At 43.1% G+C, this 13,928-nt stretch overlaps 1 long non-coding RNA gene across 2 annotated transcripts in view; it reads left to right on the forward strand.

The window, feature by feature from the left end:
- Positions 1 to 4,826: 4,826 nt before the first annotated feature.
- The window catches only part of LOC138568999 (uncharacterized), an 85,751-nt gene continuing 76,649 nt past the window's right edge, over positions 4,827 to 13,928 (forward strand). Inside the window, exons 1-2 of one of the 2 annotated variants that reach the window (XR_011303045.1) lie at positions 4,827 to 4,941; positions 11,161 to 11,272. This is a non-coding gene — a long non-coding RNA (uncharacterized lncRNA). The remainder of the gene's footprint in view (positions 4,942 to 11,160; positions 11,273 to 13,928) is intronic. The other variant, XR_011303046.1, reaches the window with a different exon arrangement.

A 13,928-nucleotide genomic window follows, 5' to 3' on the forward strand; every position in this document is an offset into this window, starting at 1 on the left:
TTCTCACGTTAATGTAGCTTCTTGCCAGACAACCAGGCTCACGGTGGCCTCGACTCTTGAGGCTCAGCCAGCCAGCCTTTCTTGAATTCTCCTTCGCTATTAGCTATTTTCCCACTGTGCCACACTCAAACCCTTTCAATTCACAGGGTTCAAGTCTTGCTAAAGTGCATTATGGAACATCCAGATTCTATACATTTCCTATGTATATACATTGGCGCATCACCGCAATCTATTCACTACGTAGCCAGCCTCAGGTTCACTTTGTCTACTTGCGTTACAGCATCTATACAAGTGTAAAAGGACTTTGCATTTTCTTCAGCGTTTCTTTGCACGAGCATCTTCATTTCAATCCCGAAATGTTGCTTATCTTCGACACCTCCTCTTCAGATCTTATAGAATGTGTATGTTCTTTCATCTTGTGTATCTTTTCAGGGTGCGTCAGTTCTGCTTCGCATGATGTCACTAGTCCTCTTTCTTATCCATTTTCACACTTCTTCTGGGACTCCGTCCAGAAGACCATAATTTCTTTGTGAATGCATATAGGGTTTTCTCAATGGATACCTTGTCTCAAAATGTTTTTGCGGTACAAGCAACCTCACTGGTACTGCATGTGTCGCAGTTTCCGGTTCCAAACATATAGGCAGCAGGGGGGGCACGGCTTCTGGTAGGGGTGTTTGGCTCCTCCTCTACAAGGGGTGGAAGGGTTGTGGGGGATTAGAGCGACGGGTGTTGGTGGCTGTCTGTTTGGTTGGTTATTGCAAGGGGTTTTGAAAGGGAGTTGAAAGGGACTGATAACTTAACAGTTGGTAGAAGAGGACAAAAGAGTGAGGCTGAGTGAATGGTCAGAGGGCAGTGAGAGTGGGTGGATGGTATAAACAACTGAGAGGAGGTGTATGATGGGCAGGTAGAGGAGTGGATGGCAGAAAGAGTGTGGGGGAACAGAGATGCGATGGAGGGTGAGTTTGCAAGACAATTCTTTTGTGATTCTTCCATGGAGTGACTCTTGTGGTGGCTTTGTCTGGGTGTTTGTGCACATTTTAATAGTTCTTTTCAAAATAGTAATATGTTTATCACATTTTGGAACATTAGGTAGTTACATAGTGGTGCGGAAGGAGATAGCAAGAGGTTCAGAAAATATGGAATAAGAAAAAGAGGAGACGTTACATGAGGAAGGAGAGATAGAGGGTCAGCAGGAGATGTATGATATGATACGATATGATATGGCATTTATAATGCGCCTATACACAAGTGTTTCAAGGCACGACAAGGCCAGGGAGGACAAAAGACAATGATCTTACTAGGCTTAGTGACATTCAGATTGTGCAAGGGAACAGGGAGGGGAGAGGTGCTGGGGGGGTGAGAGAATGGAGAAGTGCAGGACAAGGAAAATGGAAACAACAAGTAGTGCAGCCAACGGGTGGCAAGTGCGGGTGCTCAGAAATGCAGACAAGTGTCTAATAAGTGCAGGAGAAGGGACTGTAATGTTACAGATACAGACCACAAGTGCGGTTGGTGCCAGGGGGCAGTGCAGGTTTGCAGCAGAACAGGCAGGGACCTGGGCCCGAATTCAGAGGGGGGCCAGGTGACCAATGTGTGGATCAGACAGGAGATCAGCAGGGGAGAGGAAGAGAGACGGCAGAAGAAAAGAGAAAGGTCTTGAGGTGCTTTGGAACCAGAGATGGTTCCACTCAAGTAGAGAGGCTGGGAGGCTGTTCCAGAGGGAGGCACCAGCCGAAGAAAGAGGTCTGCCCCCAACTCGTTGCTTGGAGAAGCGACTGACTCTCAGGGAGTTGGAGGTGGAGGAGCAGAGGGCCTGAGTAGGAATATGAGGAGGCATAGATGGAGTGTGAGCAGGAGGTTGAAATAAAGAGGCAGAAATGCAACAGCAGAAGGAAGGGGAACATGAAGAGGTGGATTATGGGCAGGAGAAAGAGGCATAGGAGACTGCTGATGCACGGCAGGAGGTAGAACACAAAGAAGTGGATGAGTGGCAGCAGGTGGAACATAACTAGGCAGTGGAACATGAGGTTGAGGTGGTTGTGGACAGGAGGAGGGATTGAAGGAAAGCTCCAGGTGGGACATGTCAGACTTGGCCAGGGAGGAGGTACCATTTCTCCCAGAGAGGCAATGGTGGCATGCATCCTTCCTTTTGTCCAATTCACGGGAATTCAGACAGACAGGTGCCTTAAATCCACAGTGCCTCTCACAGCAAGTCTGAGTTCACAGGGTTGACAGTGGACTGGTATAATACAGATGTGGGTTTTAATAAGTATGTGAACCATCAGTCACTATACCAAAACCTAGGTATGGCTTATTTGCCACATTATCCTGCTACCAGGTTGACAGTTTATCATGATTATGTGGTTTTAGAACAAAGGAGCAGATTTAAATTCAGACTCTGTACTGTAATTGTGTGCTGTCACAGCATCTGTCAAACGGCGACCTGTGATCTATGAATCTGCTCTGTGTTACTTGAGAGCAGGCACCACAGTTTAGGATACTGATGTGGCAGGGCACAGGTCTACACTATGCATTTGGTATTGTGTTTGGTGAAAGGGGGCTCTGGTTAGCAAACCACCCTTTCCGAGTTGCATTGCTCACATCATTTCATGATTTATAAAAATCAAAAAGGCTACGGCTCACCTACCCTTGGCAGATGGCAATCTTTCACACGCACTTGTCACAAAAAAGAAGACAAACTTAGTCAGAGCCACTGACTATAATCTAGTGAAGGTTACAAAGAATTCTAAGGCATTTTCTTTCCAAACAACACATGTTTTCTTGTCACAAAAAACGATGTGCAATGATTTTGATCCACGGAATATAATTTACTACTGCAACCAAAGAATTCAAAGGCCTTTTCTGGGGTATGTATTTGCTCTTGTCACAAAAAATAATTCAGCTACAGCCACATAATTAAATTCCTGCCTCATCTAAATCCTTTTAATCAGGGGTGGACTGTGAACCAAAAGAGGCCCAATATTACACATTTTCAGCAAGTCCAACACTTTTCCTATGAGAACATTTGGAAATAAAATACAAAAGGAGTCCAGGGTGCAGAGGCCCACCAGGAAATCTCCAGATTTCCTTATAGGCCAGTCCACCCCTGCTTTCAATTGTCTTTCTCTCCCTCAACTGAAGCCTATTGTTTAAGTAGCTCTGCTACCCCCTTCCTCTGCTTGCACAATACTGATCCTAAAATCCAACCATGCCAACTCTGTTTGCGCTGCTTTAACAGTACAAATCAAAACAGTTTCTGAACCCTTGTTAAATTGTGTGTTTCAGAATGTGGGCAAATATGTACGCCCAGGCTTGGTCATAAGGTCATAAGAGGTGTCCTTCGGAAGAGCTTTACCTGCACCTCTCCTGAGGTTTTTCTGTACTTTCTTTTTCAACTTCTGTCAGTTTTGTTGTGTAACTGTTTTCACGACTTTCAATTGTAACAAATAGCTCACCTGTTCAATCAGGAGCGCCAACTCTGCATTGTCATGCAGGCAGTGAAGCATCTAAGACGTCAAAGAGCAGCTCATCTCTGACAGTGGCGTGTCCACACCCACTGCGACTTTGCAAAGTGACATGCAGGCCCGTCTGGCGCAGCCGAATCTGAACAAGGCTGTTGAGTGGCTATCCCGAGGTCTACTTAAGAATCACACGTCAGGGATTAACTTCAACAGGTGTGCACCACCACCCCTCTGTGCACCGTCCACTCCTCAGCCTGCCACCCACCCACACATTATCATTCCTGGGCAGGAGAGGGAACAAAGGGGGATGTAAAGCGTAGAAGTCATATAGTCTGCAGTGTGGCGATAGACTGACGTTAACTTTCTGAGGATTGACATCTGGGAAAGTACAGGCACGAATGCACCAGCTGCCATGATAGGATGGGAAATGCATGATCAACCCTGTGGCGCTGGTCCTTTAAGGGCGCGCACGCGACGAGGTGACGTTCACTCCGTCGCGTGCTCTGCATAAATAAACAAGGCGTTCCCCGGTGGCGTCAGAACCACCGTGGAGGCCACACGAGTAACATCTCTGCCTCTGTGTCTCTGTGTCACGGGTGGTGGGGGGCTCACGGAAGGCTGTGTCGGAACACCGCTAACAAACCCGGCTATTCTTTTGTTCACGCTGATATGATCTGTAATTATTTTTTTTACATGAATAACCATCTGTATTTTATTGTTTACGTTTTTCACGCACCTTCTTGCAAACTGCAGTTCTTAAACACAGAACAATTTTACAGTGTCACAGTGTGCAGAGTTCTGCTACATACAAGTTCTACTTTTGCAACCCTCTTGCAATATCTATAGCTCGCACACCCAATTCACAGTCATGCTTTAATAAGGAGACATGCATGTCAGTATATTTACTGCATTCCTTGAGATTAGTCTAGGTGGACAAACGACGATCTGAGTGTTCTAATTTATTTTAAACCGCCAAGGGTCCTTTCAAAGGGATTCTGTTTAAACCACTTAAAACATGTGCTTGCAACAAACCACAAGCTAACTTTTGGTGCGTTTATACATTTTATAACTAGCTAGCAAGAAACAAGCTGCTTCATTTGAACGGCCCGATAAATGAGAGTGAAACAACCCGAATGCCAGTGTATTCAGGCAGTTGCGCTGTTTTCCACTCAGCTGGCAAAGCCAACTCAACCAGAATGTTCCTAGTGCATGCATCCGGATGCAGCATATCCTTCCTGTTGAGCATGCATCCAATCATGGTTGTGCCTGTCCCTTAATGATGGCGCCAGGGACTCCGTGATTGGATGAGTAAACCTGCCACTCCATTCATAACAATACCAGCTGCTTCCTCCTTCCTCTCCTAACCGACGCTTGGAAAAAAGTGCACGTTTATACTCAGTAATTCGCGTTGCTAGATTGTGAATGAGACATTGGGGCAGCCCACAGCAACAGGATGCATCTCATCAGACAGGCACTCACAGTGGGTATTTTATTCCTTTTCACAATATGGGGGTTCCTTGTTGTAAACATGCACACACTTCTAGCCTTAGAGCCTTTCTTTCAGAGAGTATGGTGCATATGAGTACTTCCAATGTTCTGTGCCAAATGGATTCAATCCTTTAGTCTTGACGTTTGCGTTGCATACTGGGACGTGTAGTTCTTTATATACAATTGTCCCAGGAGGCATATAGAGAGGCAGAATTGGATGGTCTATCCACATTTGATGTGAGGCGCCATGAGAGCTCTGCACATGTCACTTCTATCTGATTGCATTAGGAACAAAATTAAGCTACATTTAAACTATATATATATATATATATATCTATCTATATATATATATATATATATGCTTCAGATTTACTGTGGCTTCAGAGAAAATAGTTCATTGATCCTTCATGCATTAAATGTCATCTTTACGTGTGTGTAGTTGTAATACCTGTGTTCCGTCCATAGACACGTTATACTTAATTCATTGAAGCTAATTGCTCCACATGCTGATGGGGTAGATTTGTGCTAGTTAAGGTGTCTCCTGTATGATTTGTTTAACATTTCTGGCAACTCTGTAAGCAAATGTGCTGTACAGTTAAGGAGGCAATGAAAAACCCATAGACCCCTTCTTCGTGTCCTGGTGATGCCCACTTGGTGCCATTTTCCGAGCCTAGATTAAAAAATATACATATAGCTAAATTGGTGCTGGTGTCCCCCCTATTAGCTCATCAATGCCAAATTAGCTCTGCTCGCTGCAGCTCACTCGTTATTAGACATCCAAGTTCATATTCGGTCCAGGCCCACATGTGTGCTATTGCTTCAGTCGCCAGTCTGCCTGAGCCAGGCTTCGTGAATGTTGTCGCCCTGGACCCGAGAGCAGAATAATCACTGCATGGAAGGATATGTTTTTCTTTTTTTTTTAGGTTTCTGTGTGCATGTGTGTTTCTAATGTTTTGCAATGTGTGTGTATGTGTACAGGAGCCTCAATGAGTGTGTTCATGTGTGTGTGTTTGACAGAGTGACTGAGTGTGTGTGTTATACACTGGGAATACTGTGGCGATATGCATCGGTAGCATGTTTTAAAATGCTCCTTTGTACTGTTAGTGGCGTGACATTTCAGTATTTTTGCGTTACCATAGTTAACCCCATTGTAAAATGTATGGTTTTACATTCAATTTTTCTAAACATTTGTGGCGTAAAATGTGGTACAAAGTTAATTTATCGACAGTGTTTTCTAAAATGTTTTTTGACGATTTTCCTTTATTAAAAAGTGTCAAAAATATAGGGGTTGTGGGTAAGGGTTTATAAAGGGTGGGGGGTTGGGAATCTTGTAAAATTAATTGGGGCAGAGAGGTTGAGGGAACCCCCAAAAATCAAAAAATAAAACGTCAATAGTTTTAAAAAAAAACATTTCGGCAAAAAATCCCATTGAAAAAACCACTGTTGATGAAAAAAACATAGAACCGTAAAATGCACAATTTAAACCCATTTGTTTAAAAAATAAATATCTCAAGTCCCTTTAGATTACTTTATTTATTTATTTGAATTTTCATACTCTGCACCACATGCCCGCAGGCCTCAGGGCACACACAAAGACAGAAGACAGGGCGGACTCAGATAGGTAACACAAAGTTCAGGTCACGGTTGCATGGGGGAGTCATCATTTAGCCTGACAGTCAGGTGAACGGTTAAAAAGTACTCTTCAGCCCTTTTTAAAATCAGTGGTCGTATTAATGGTTCTGAGAGTAATCAGGACTAAATTCCACTCGGTGGGGTTTAGTACATCAAAGCTATGGCCACCTGCTTTTGTCAGTCTGAACCTGGGCTCTACAAGTCCCGGTTGGTTCTTGGATCGCAGGGTACACGAAGGGGTATAGTGTCGAAGACGAGCAGAGAGATATTTGGGAGCTGTGTTCAGAGTACATTTATGAGTGAAGGTGAGGAGTTTATGAGTCACTCTGTGTTTTACAGGAAGCTAATGTAAGTCTCGTCTTGCGGCTGTAACATGAGCACGTTTAGAGAGACCAGTTATAGCACGGACTGCGCCATTCTGGGTAACCTGGAGAGAGGATCGAATGGTCTGTGTGCAGCTACTCAGGAGACTATTAAATAATCCAGGCAAGAGTTTCCGAGAGCCGTGGCAAGGATGGCAGCATTCTCGTGCGATCCAAAAGGCTGGATATTACAGAGCAATTTATTAACAAGGCCACTTAGGGCTCACTCGTCTGTTCGCGATAATTTGGGGAAATGTAAATGCACCTCTGCAGAAAATGTTCACCCATCACCACTGACCTTTACTTAATTAGCGTGCTGGAATGGCCTGCACCTCCAGGCACCAAAACCTGCTTCTGCCAGTGTGTGAGTAGGATAAACAAAGGCCAACTGTAAATCTCGTAGGACAGGAATGCTGGCAGGATGAGCAGCCAAATCGTACCCATCACTTTCCCCACAAATTTAAATTGTGGAAACGGACTGCAGCCTGCTGCTAAAATACCTTCCCCATTAGTTTCAATAAGTTTGCATGTACAATGTAACTTCCGTACATCTTCCTGCCTTGTTGTGCATGTTCATACTTCCTGTCTGATGCACAGTAAATTGAGGGTCATATAATGCAGCTTTGTTGTGGGTTTCAGACAGCAGCCCTCACACTCACTCATTCATCCATGCTCACATTCCCATTGATTCACCCATCCTCACACTCAATTATACATCCATTCATGCTTATTTAATAGCCCATTCACCCATATCACACATATGCATTAATCCAGGCATACATTCTCATGCTATGATTTGATCATAACCTTTCATTCAGTCCCCCATGTTCAAAAATGTTAATTCTGCTGCAATTTATTAGACAGTCACACCCAAGTCAGAGAGCTCCTACCCCAACAATGAATGTGGCGCACAATAAAAATGCTTTGGATTTTTATATGAAGAGTTTTCTATGGTAAGGCCTCCAACCGGTCTCACACACAACTTCAACAAATACCCGGTGCCACAATAGACTAGGAACCAGGCTGGTGTGCATTAAGAATATTTATAAATGTATTTATTCAGCTAAATATAACAAATAGATTACATCAGCCACCAGTGTTGTGGCAACACAAAAACAAAAAAGCTTTCTTAAAGGCACTGACATAGAGATATGTTGTCACAATCAATTTCCTTTAAATCACCAACCAACACAGAAGAAATTCAAGACACCCAATGATAGCAGATTAGTTAGGCTTTCTCCCAGCAACCCTCACACTCAATTAGGCTGGATTCCTTTGAATGGAAGGTAGTGGCAGGGAGTGGGAACATAATGGGAAAATCGGATTTGAATTATTTAGCACAGCTGCAATGGGAAAGAATAGAAAGAAATGGGAAATTCATTTTTCTACAGCTAAAATTAAAGGCAGGGTTTTGGGGATTTTTATCAGGGCACAATGGGAAAATCGATTTTGGGATGTTTAGCACAGATGCAATGTAAGACAAAATTCAAATGACACTTTCGTTTTGCAGAGCACAGTGGAAACACAGGGACAATTTTGTTTTGCAGAGCATAGGCACTACTGCGCTTCCCACTTCTGATTTAACATGGAGGGGAAGAATGGGGAAATTTGTCTTTTGGCAAATCTTTATGACTATCGGCTCACAACACACTGGGAAAAGATTGTTGGTTTTGAATGCCAACAATACAGACCTTGTGAAGTCAATAGGGGAATTAATTGATTTACTTTGATACATATGCTAAGGATCTACACAGGCAAATAGGAGGGGGTTCTTCAATGGGGAAATAACATTAAACAAGATTGAAAAGAATAAATGACTTATACAATGAGGCTTTGTGGGTAGTTCTACTGACAGGAGAGGTCTGGACTGGGCATCAGGGAGCGTCAGAGCACACCGCTTGGACAGCAAGGGGGTCAGTTAAGGATTCCCTTTGAGTCCTCCAGGGGTCCCAAGTCAGCCTCAGCCTCAGTGTCTCCTGGCTCCTGTCTCCACTGCAAGATTAGGCCTCTCTGCTGGGATGTTTCTCCAGGTTTCAGCAGCAGGTCCCCCCTCAGAATTATTGGTAAAACTCCAGCTCTGAGGCAAACTGGCTGAGTTATAGGGCAAATTACATCACAAATTTGTCATGATTCTCATGCAAGGGATTGGTGGATTGTCACTGCCCCTCTCCTACCTGGGTGCTGATAGGACAAGGGGATGGGGGAGTGCTTGTGCTTGGCAGTGGGAGGAGAGAACTTCATCATCCCATTTTGATAGATGGGCTCGGTCATGTTTTTGCACTTAAAATATCTCCACCGAGCAAGTACCCTTAATTTTCAAATCTTAACATACATGAATACATTTTTGACAACTATATTTTAAGGTGAATCTGGTGAGACTAGTATGGACTCTGCATGTCCTTTCTGTGCAGAGATACAGTTTTTATTAATTTACTCAGGAACCATATTAGTGAAAAATATGGAACATTATGGGCGTCAAGTTAATAATTACTGACACAATCATACCAGCTTTTACATTTCTGGCAATCACGGGAAGGCCCAAATCACATTTTCTTTAATAGCCTTAGTTGTGTTTATCTCACCAAAATCGTTTTGGCATGGTTAGAATGTTCTGACTGTCATCTTTCATAAAAGCCTAAAATGACTACGGTGCGATGTACGCCCATTTTCTGCGATTAAATACATTTCTCTCATTTTAAGTCAATGTGCAGTCTCACGCCTCATTTGCTGGGACCCCACCTTTTTAAAAGTTGTATTCCTCTTTCAAGCACATGACGTCAGCAGAGGGATCTGTGTTTATGTTAGCTTACCCCTTCAAGGCAGGGGATGTCCTGATAACAGCATCCGAATGGGCACTTTATGGGCTTTGTGACCTCAAGGTCAATACTGCTGCAAGAACACATATGGGCCTATCTGGTCTTCACAGTGTTTCAGATCTAAGAAGTAATTATTTCTTATATATTTAAGGAATGGTTCTGATGGATGATGACAACCAAGGCCTGAATCTCCAGGGCAACCAAGGGAAGCCCTGGAGTTGAGTTCACATCTGAATAAATAGCCGTCCATGTACCCTGCAGCAAAGAGCCTATAACTTGTACATAAATGCATTTTAAATGACCTCTTATAGGGCACCCAGTTTCAAATGTCAGCATATTATTTCTAAGTGGTACATGTACATGTGAATACCATGCCCAAGCTTGAAAGTCTGGTGGGCATTTTGCTGAGCATGTTGGTAATCTTGATGAGGAAAAAGCAAAATGATAATTTATTTAATGTACATGTAAAATACTCTGTTTCACTGCAGCTGCTTGGGAACACAATCTGGTATTTTATTGAAGATACTGTGCTCTGCGGTTTCTTGGCACGTGTCTTTCTTTCCCTTAATGAATCGTGTTGCGCATATTTTAGCCTCTCGCAGTTGAGGCCTACTTTTTTTCCTTTTAATGTTGGTTCCATAGGCTTTCCCTTAATGAATCGTGTTGCGCATATTTTAGCCTCTCGCAGTTGAGGCCCACTTTTTTTCCTTTTAATGTTGGTTCCATAGGCCTTATGTCTGACATAATTTCTGCGCTGACCTTTTATTTTGGTGAGTCCTCATAACGGACTCTGGCCTCTTTATTCCTGGCATCCAGGGGCTATTTCACCCCACAGATCCCACTCCTGGATCTTTGATTTATAAGACAGAGAGAAGTGCAAGGAGAGAGTGGGGTGTGCGTTTCCTTGAGGCCTGGGTTTGTTCCAGGGATCGCTGTGGGAGCACGTCTGCTCTTTGCCTGGTCCTGAGGGAGTTGCGCTCTGGTCTGAACTTTTTGGTTCTTGACCCCTCCCTTTTCAGCAGCAACACCTCTGGCCTGTAGAGGCAAGGAGTTATTTAATATGCCAAGAATAAAAGAGAGGAAGTATTTCATATAATACCATTTTCTCGGTATTGACGTGCGAATTTACAACAACACAACAAGAGACACATCCCAGTTTATAACGTCACCATTTTTTACATGATTATTGTTTGTAATATCTTCAAAATGAGTATACGTTGTTATACTTCCTGTAAGTGTGTGATTTTCTCTACCTGGGTTCCCATTCTTTACGTTTATTCTTCAAATGTTCCTGGGCTCTACCCTCACTGGGTTCTTCAATCAGTCGCAATTTCTGTGTGGGATGACAGCTTTTCAACTGATTGATGTGAACCCATTTCTCTTCCGTCTGTTCTTCTTTAGGGATACAGATCTTAAAGGTGACAGGTGAGATTTTACCTACAATTTCAAAGCCGCCGTGCCAGTATGGGAGGAACCTCCGCTCTTTGGTCTGGTTCCTTTGGAAATTGTACAGGTAGGCCTTGTCTCCTACTTGGTACTCCTTCTTGGTTGTCTTTAAGTTATAGTGGTTTTTCATTCCCTCTGCCGACTTTTCTAAATTTCGCTGAGCATAAGCAAAACCGCGCTGAAGGTGTTTTTGTAAATTCTCAATGTACTCATGGGTCGTGGACACATTGATCAGGGTCTGATCTTGAGTTCTGTAGAGCAGATGCTGAGGTAACACAATTTTCCATCCAGTCATGAGCCCGAATGGTGACATTTTTGACACAGAAGATGGTGTAGACCTGATGGCCATCAGGACAAGCAGCAGTCAGATGTCCCAACAAGGCCCAGAGTCCGCCAAAACCTCCTCCCCTTCCCCCTACCCTCCCTCATTCTCACCCTTATACCTCTTCTGTTTCCCTCCTCCGTCCCTTCCTCACCCTTCCCTCTTCCCTCACAGTTTAATTGCTCTACTTACTGTTTTGTTGGTTTGATTCAGAATTGTAAATTGCTTCTACTGTTATAATGTTATATGTATTCTGTTGTTAAAATGTAAAGCGTTTTTGATTAAAGCGCTACATAAACACAATAAATACAATACAATACAACACAATACAATGTATCCAGGCAACACAAGACTACAGGGTGTGAGACTCAATGCACATCCAAGATTCCTTTTGGAGACGCTTAGGGCAGATGCAGTAAGTACCTGCAGAATCGCCTATAGTTTTGGCTTGGCCCCTTAAAGTTTGTCCATACCGCATACGGTAAGATGCTATTTTGAAACTATACCTTCTTGCAGATAAGTGAACTGGCTGTGCTTTGGTGTCGCTTTCCATATTGGGGTTTTGAAGTTTTTCCATCGCAGTGGAAGTAACAATCTCACCTAGTCTACGCAATAAACACTTTCTGCATTACTTTTCCTCCCAGGAAGGAGGTCTCTATCTACGTTTTAGCAGTCTCCTGATATGTCTTGAAGTTTTCCTTGTATTCACTTTGATTATTTTATGGAGGCCTGCAGAGTATTGCCAGGTTGTGCTGGCAGGACAGACTAGTGCAAGAATATTTCCCCTGGAATCACAGGTAAATCGAAAGGATGAACTGTAGGCGGTCTACACGTTTATAGCGGCTGCCATAGCGTGGAACAAGTTGCCTATTGTTCTCCGTGCAACTGAAGACCATCTTACCTTCCGCCGGTTGCTGAAAACCACTCTCTTTTAGGCCATCTCTCTCTTATGGTGTTGTCGGCCGTTTTTGCTTTTTATTCCTCTTCAGTAACTAGTGCCAAGATGCCTTCGGTTGTACGTGCGCTTTACCAAGTTTATATAACATAACATAACAATATATAACAAGGATAGATTTCATGCGATGAGGCAACTCTGTATTCCACTCACATGGATGGTGTATTTGATGGTCAGCAGAGAATTCTATGTAAAGTGCAACTGTGTTTTTGTTTTTTCTTATAGATTTTTAAAAAGTGTGCCATTCATGGAAGTTTCTGATAGTTTTGTGTAGTGGGAAGAGTTTCTGCTAAAACCAAGAAATGTAACATGCACTGTTCCCAAACAGGTCCCACTTTGCAGGACCTAGTGTTTAAAATCCATCTCGTGTCTTTTCTGAAGAATCTAAGAAGATGACCTCTATATTCAGAAACATCAGACTGCTACTAGAAAGAGGCAAAGACAGAATTAGGGATTTGTTTCCCTGTCCACGCTAATTTCATGGAGGGGAATATCCAAACCTGCAATTGCATGCTAGCAGTCCCCACTTTTGAAATGTTCATTGGGACCCAAGCTTCTATGCATTAATTTCACTTCATAGTGCAATCAATAGTAAATCCTCCCACCAGGCAGGAGACATTTAAATACATTTCTATGGAATTGGCCTGCTTTTGGAATACCATTCTGCCAGCAAATGCTGGTGGAAATGTGTTTGTTTTTGACAAGAAGAGTGGATTGTGAAGGATCTAAATTTCGTTATGTGCTGCCGCTCTGCCTTTCCAAAACATAAAAATCCCCTGGAGTGATAAAGCTGGCATAGGGCCATGTGTTAACCTTCAACTTTTCCTATGCTGGTAAAACATTGAGTTTAGCATGGTACCAGGTTTTGGCACAGTGTCCATATACAACCCACCCGTGTTGTCCCTTGTACTTCTTTGGCTAGTTTAAGTGACACCATCACAGCACAAAGGAAAGGTTTCAGGCGTCCTTTGCAGTGGGATTTAAAATGCTTTACCTGTAATCTTTTTGTATTTATGGCTGAAGACCGCTTTTTATTTTGTTCTTGGTCAACTGGCCATAGAAACTATGGACCTTTTGACAGTTTCTGCCTAATGGGTTACCCACAGGTTGGACTGTATGAACTCACCTGTCTCTTGGCTTGCCAATATAAAGTATAATCATTGTGAGTATGTGTTTAAGTTTTAACACACACACACACACACACACACACACACACACACACTGTTGATTGGCCTAGGTAGTTTAAACATTTTAGAAGTGAATAGAAGAGTAGGATCCAGGGTATTTACTGAACTACTTTATGATTGAAATAGGATCTGTAAATTCATTATTTAATTAATCTTTTATAACACACGTAATACCATAGACGATTAGCACAGGACTGTGATTCGAAGCTGTGTTGCTCTTCGTTGTCTTCCTTCCAAGACAAACAAGTTGCCTCTGAGC

Source organism: Ambystoma mexicanum, chromosome 2q, assembly GCF_040938575.1.
Source record: "Ambystoma mexicanum isolate Mex_15411 chromosome 2q, UKY_AmexF1_1, whole genome shotgun sequence".
NCBI classification, from domain to species: Eukaryota; Metazoa; Chordata; class Amphibia; order Caudata; family Ambystomatidae; genus Ambystoma; species Ambystoma mexicanum.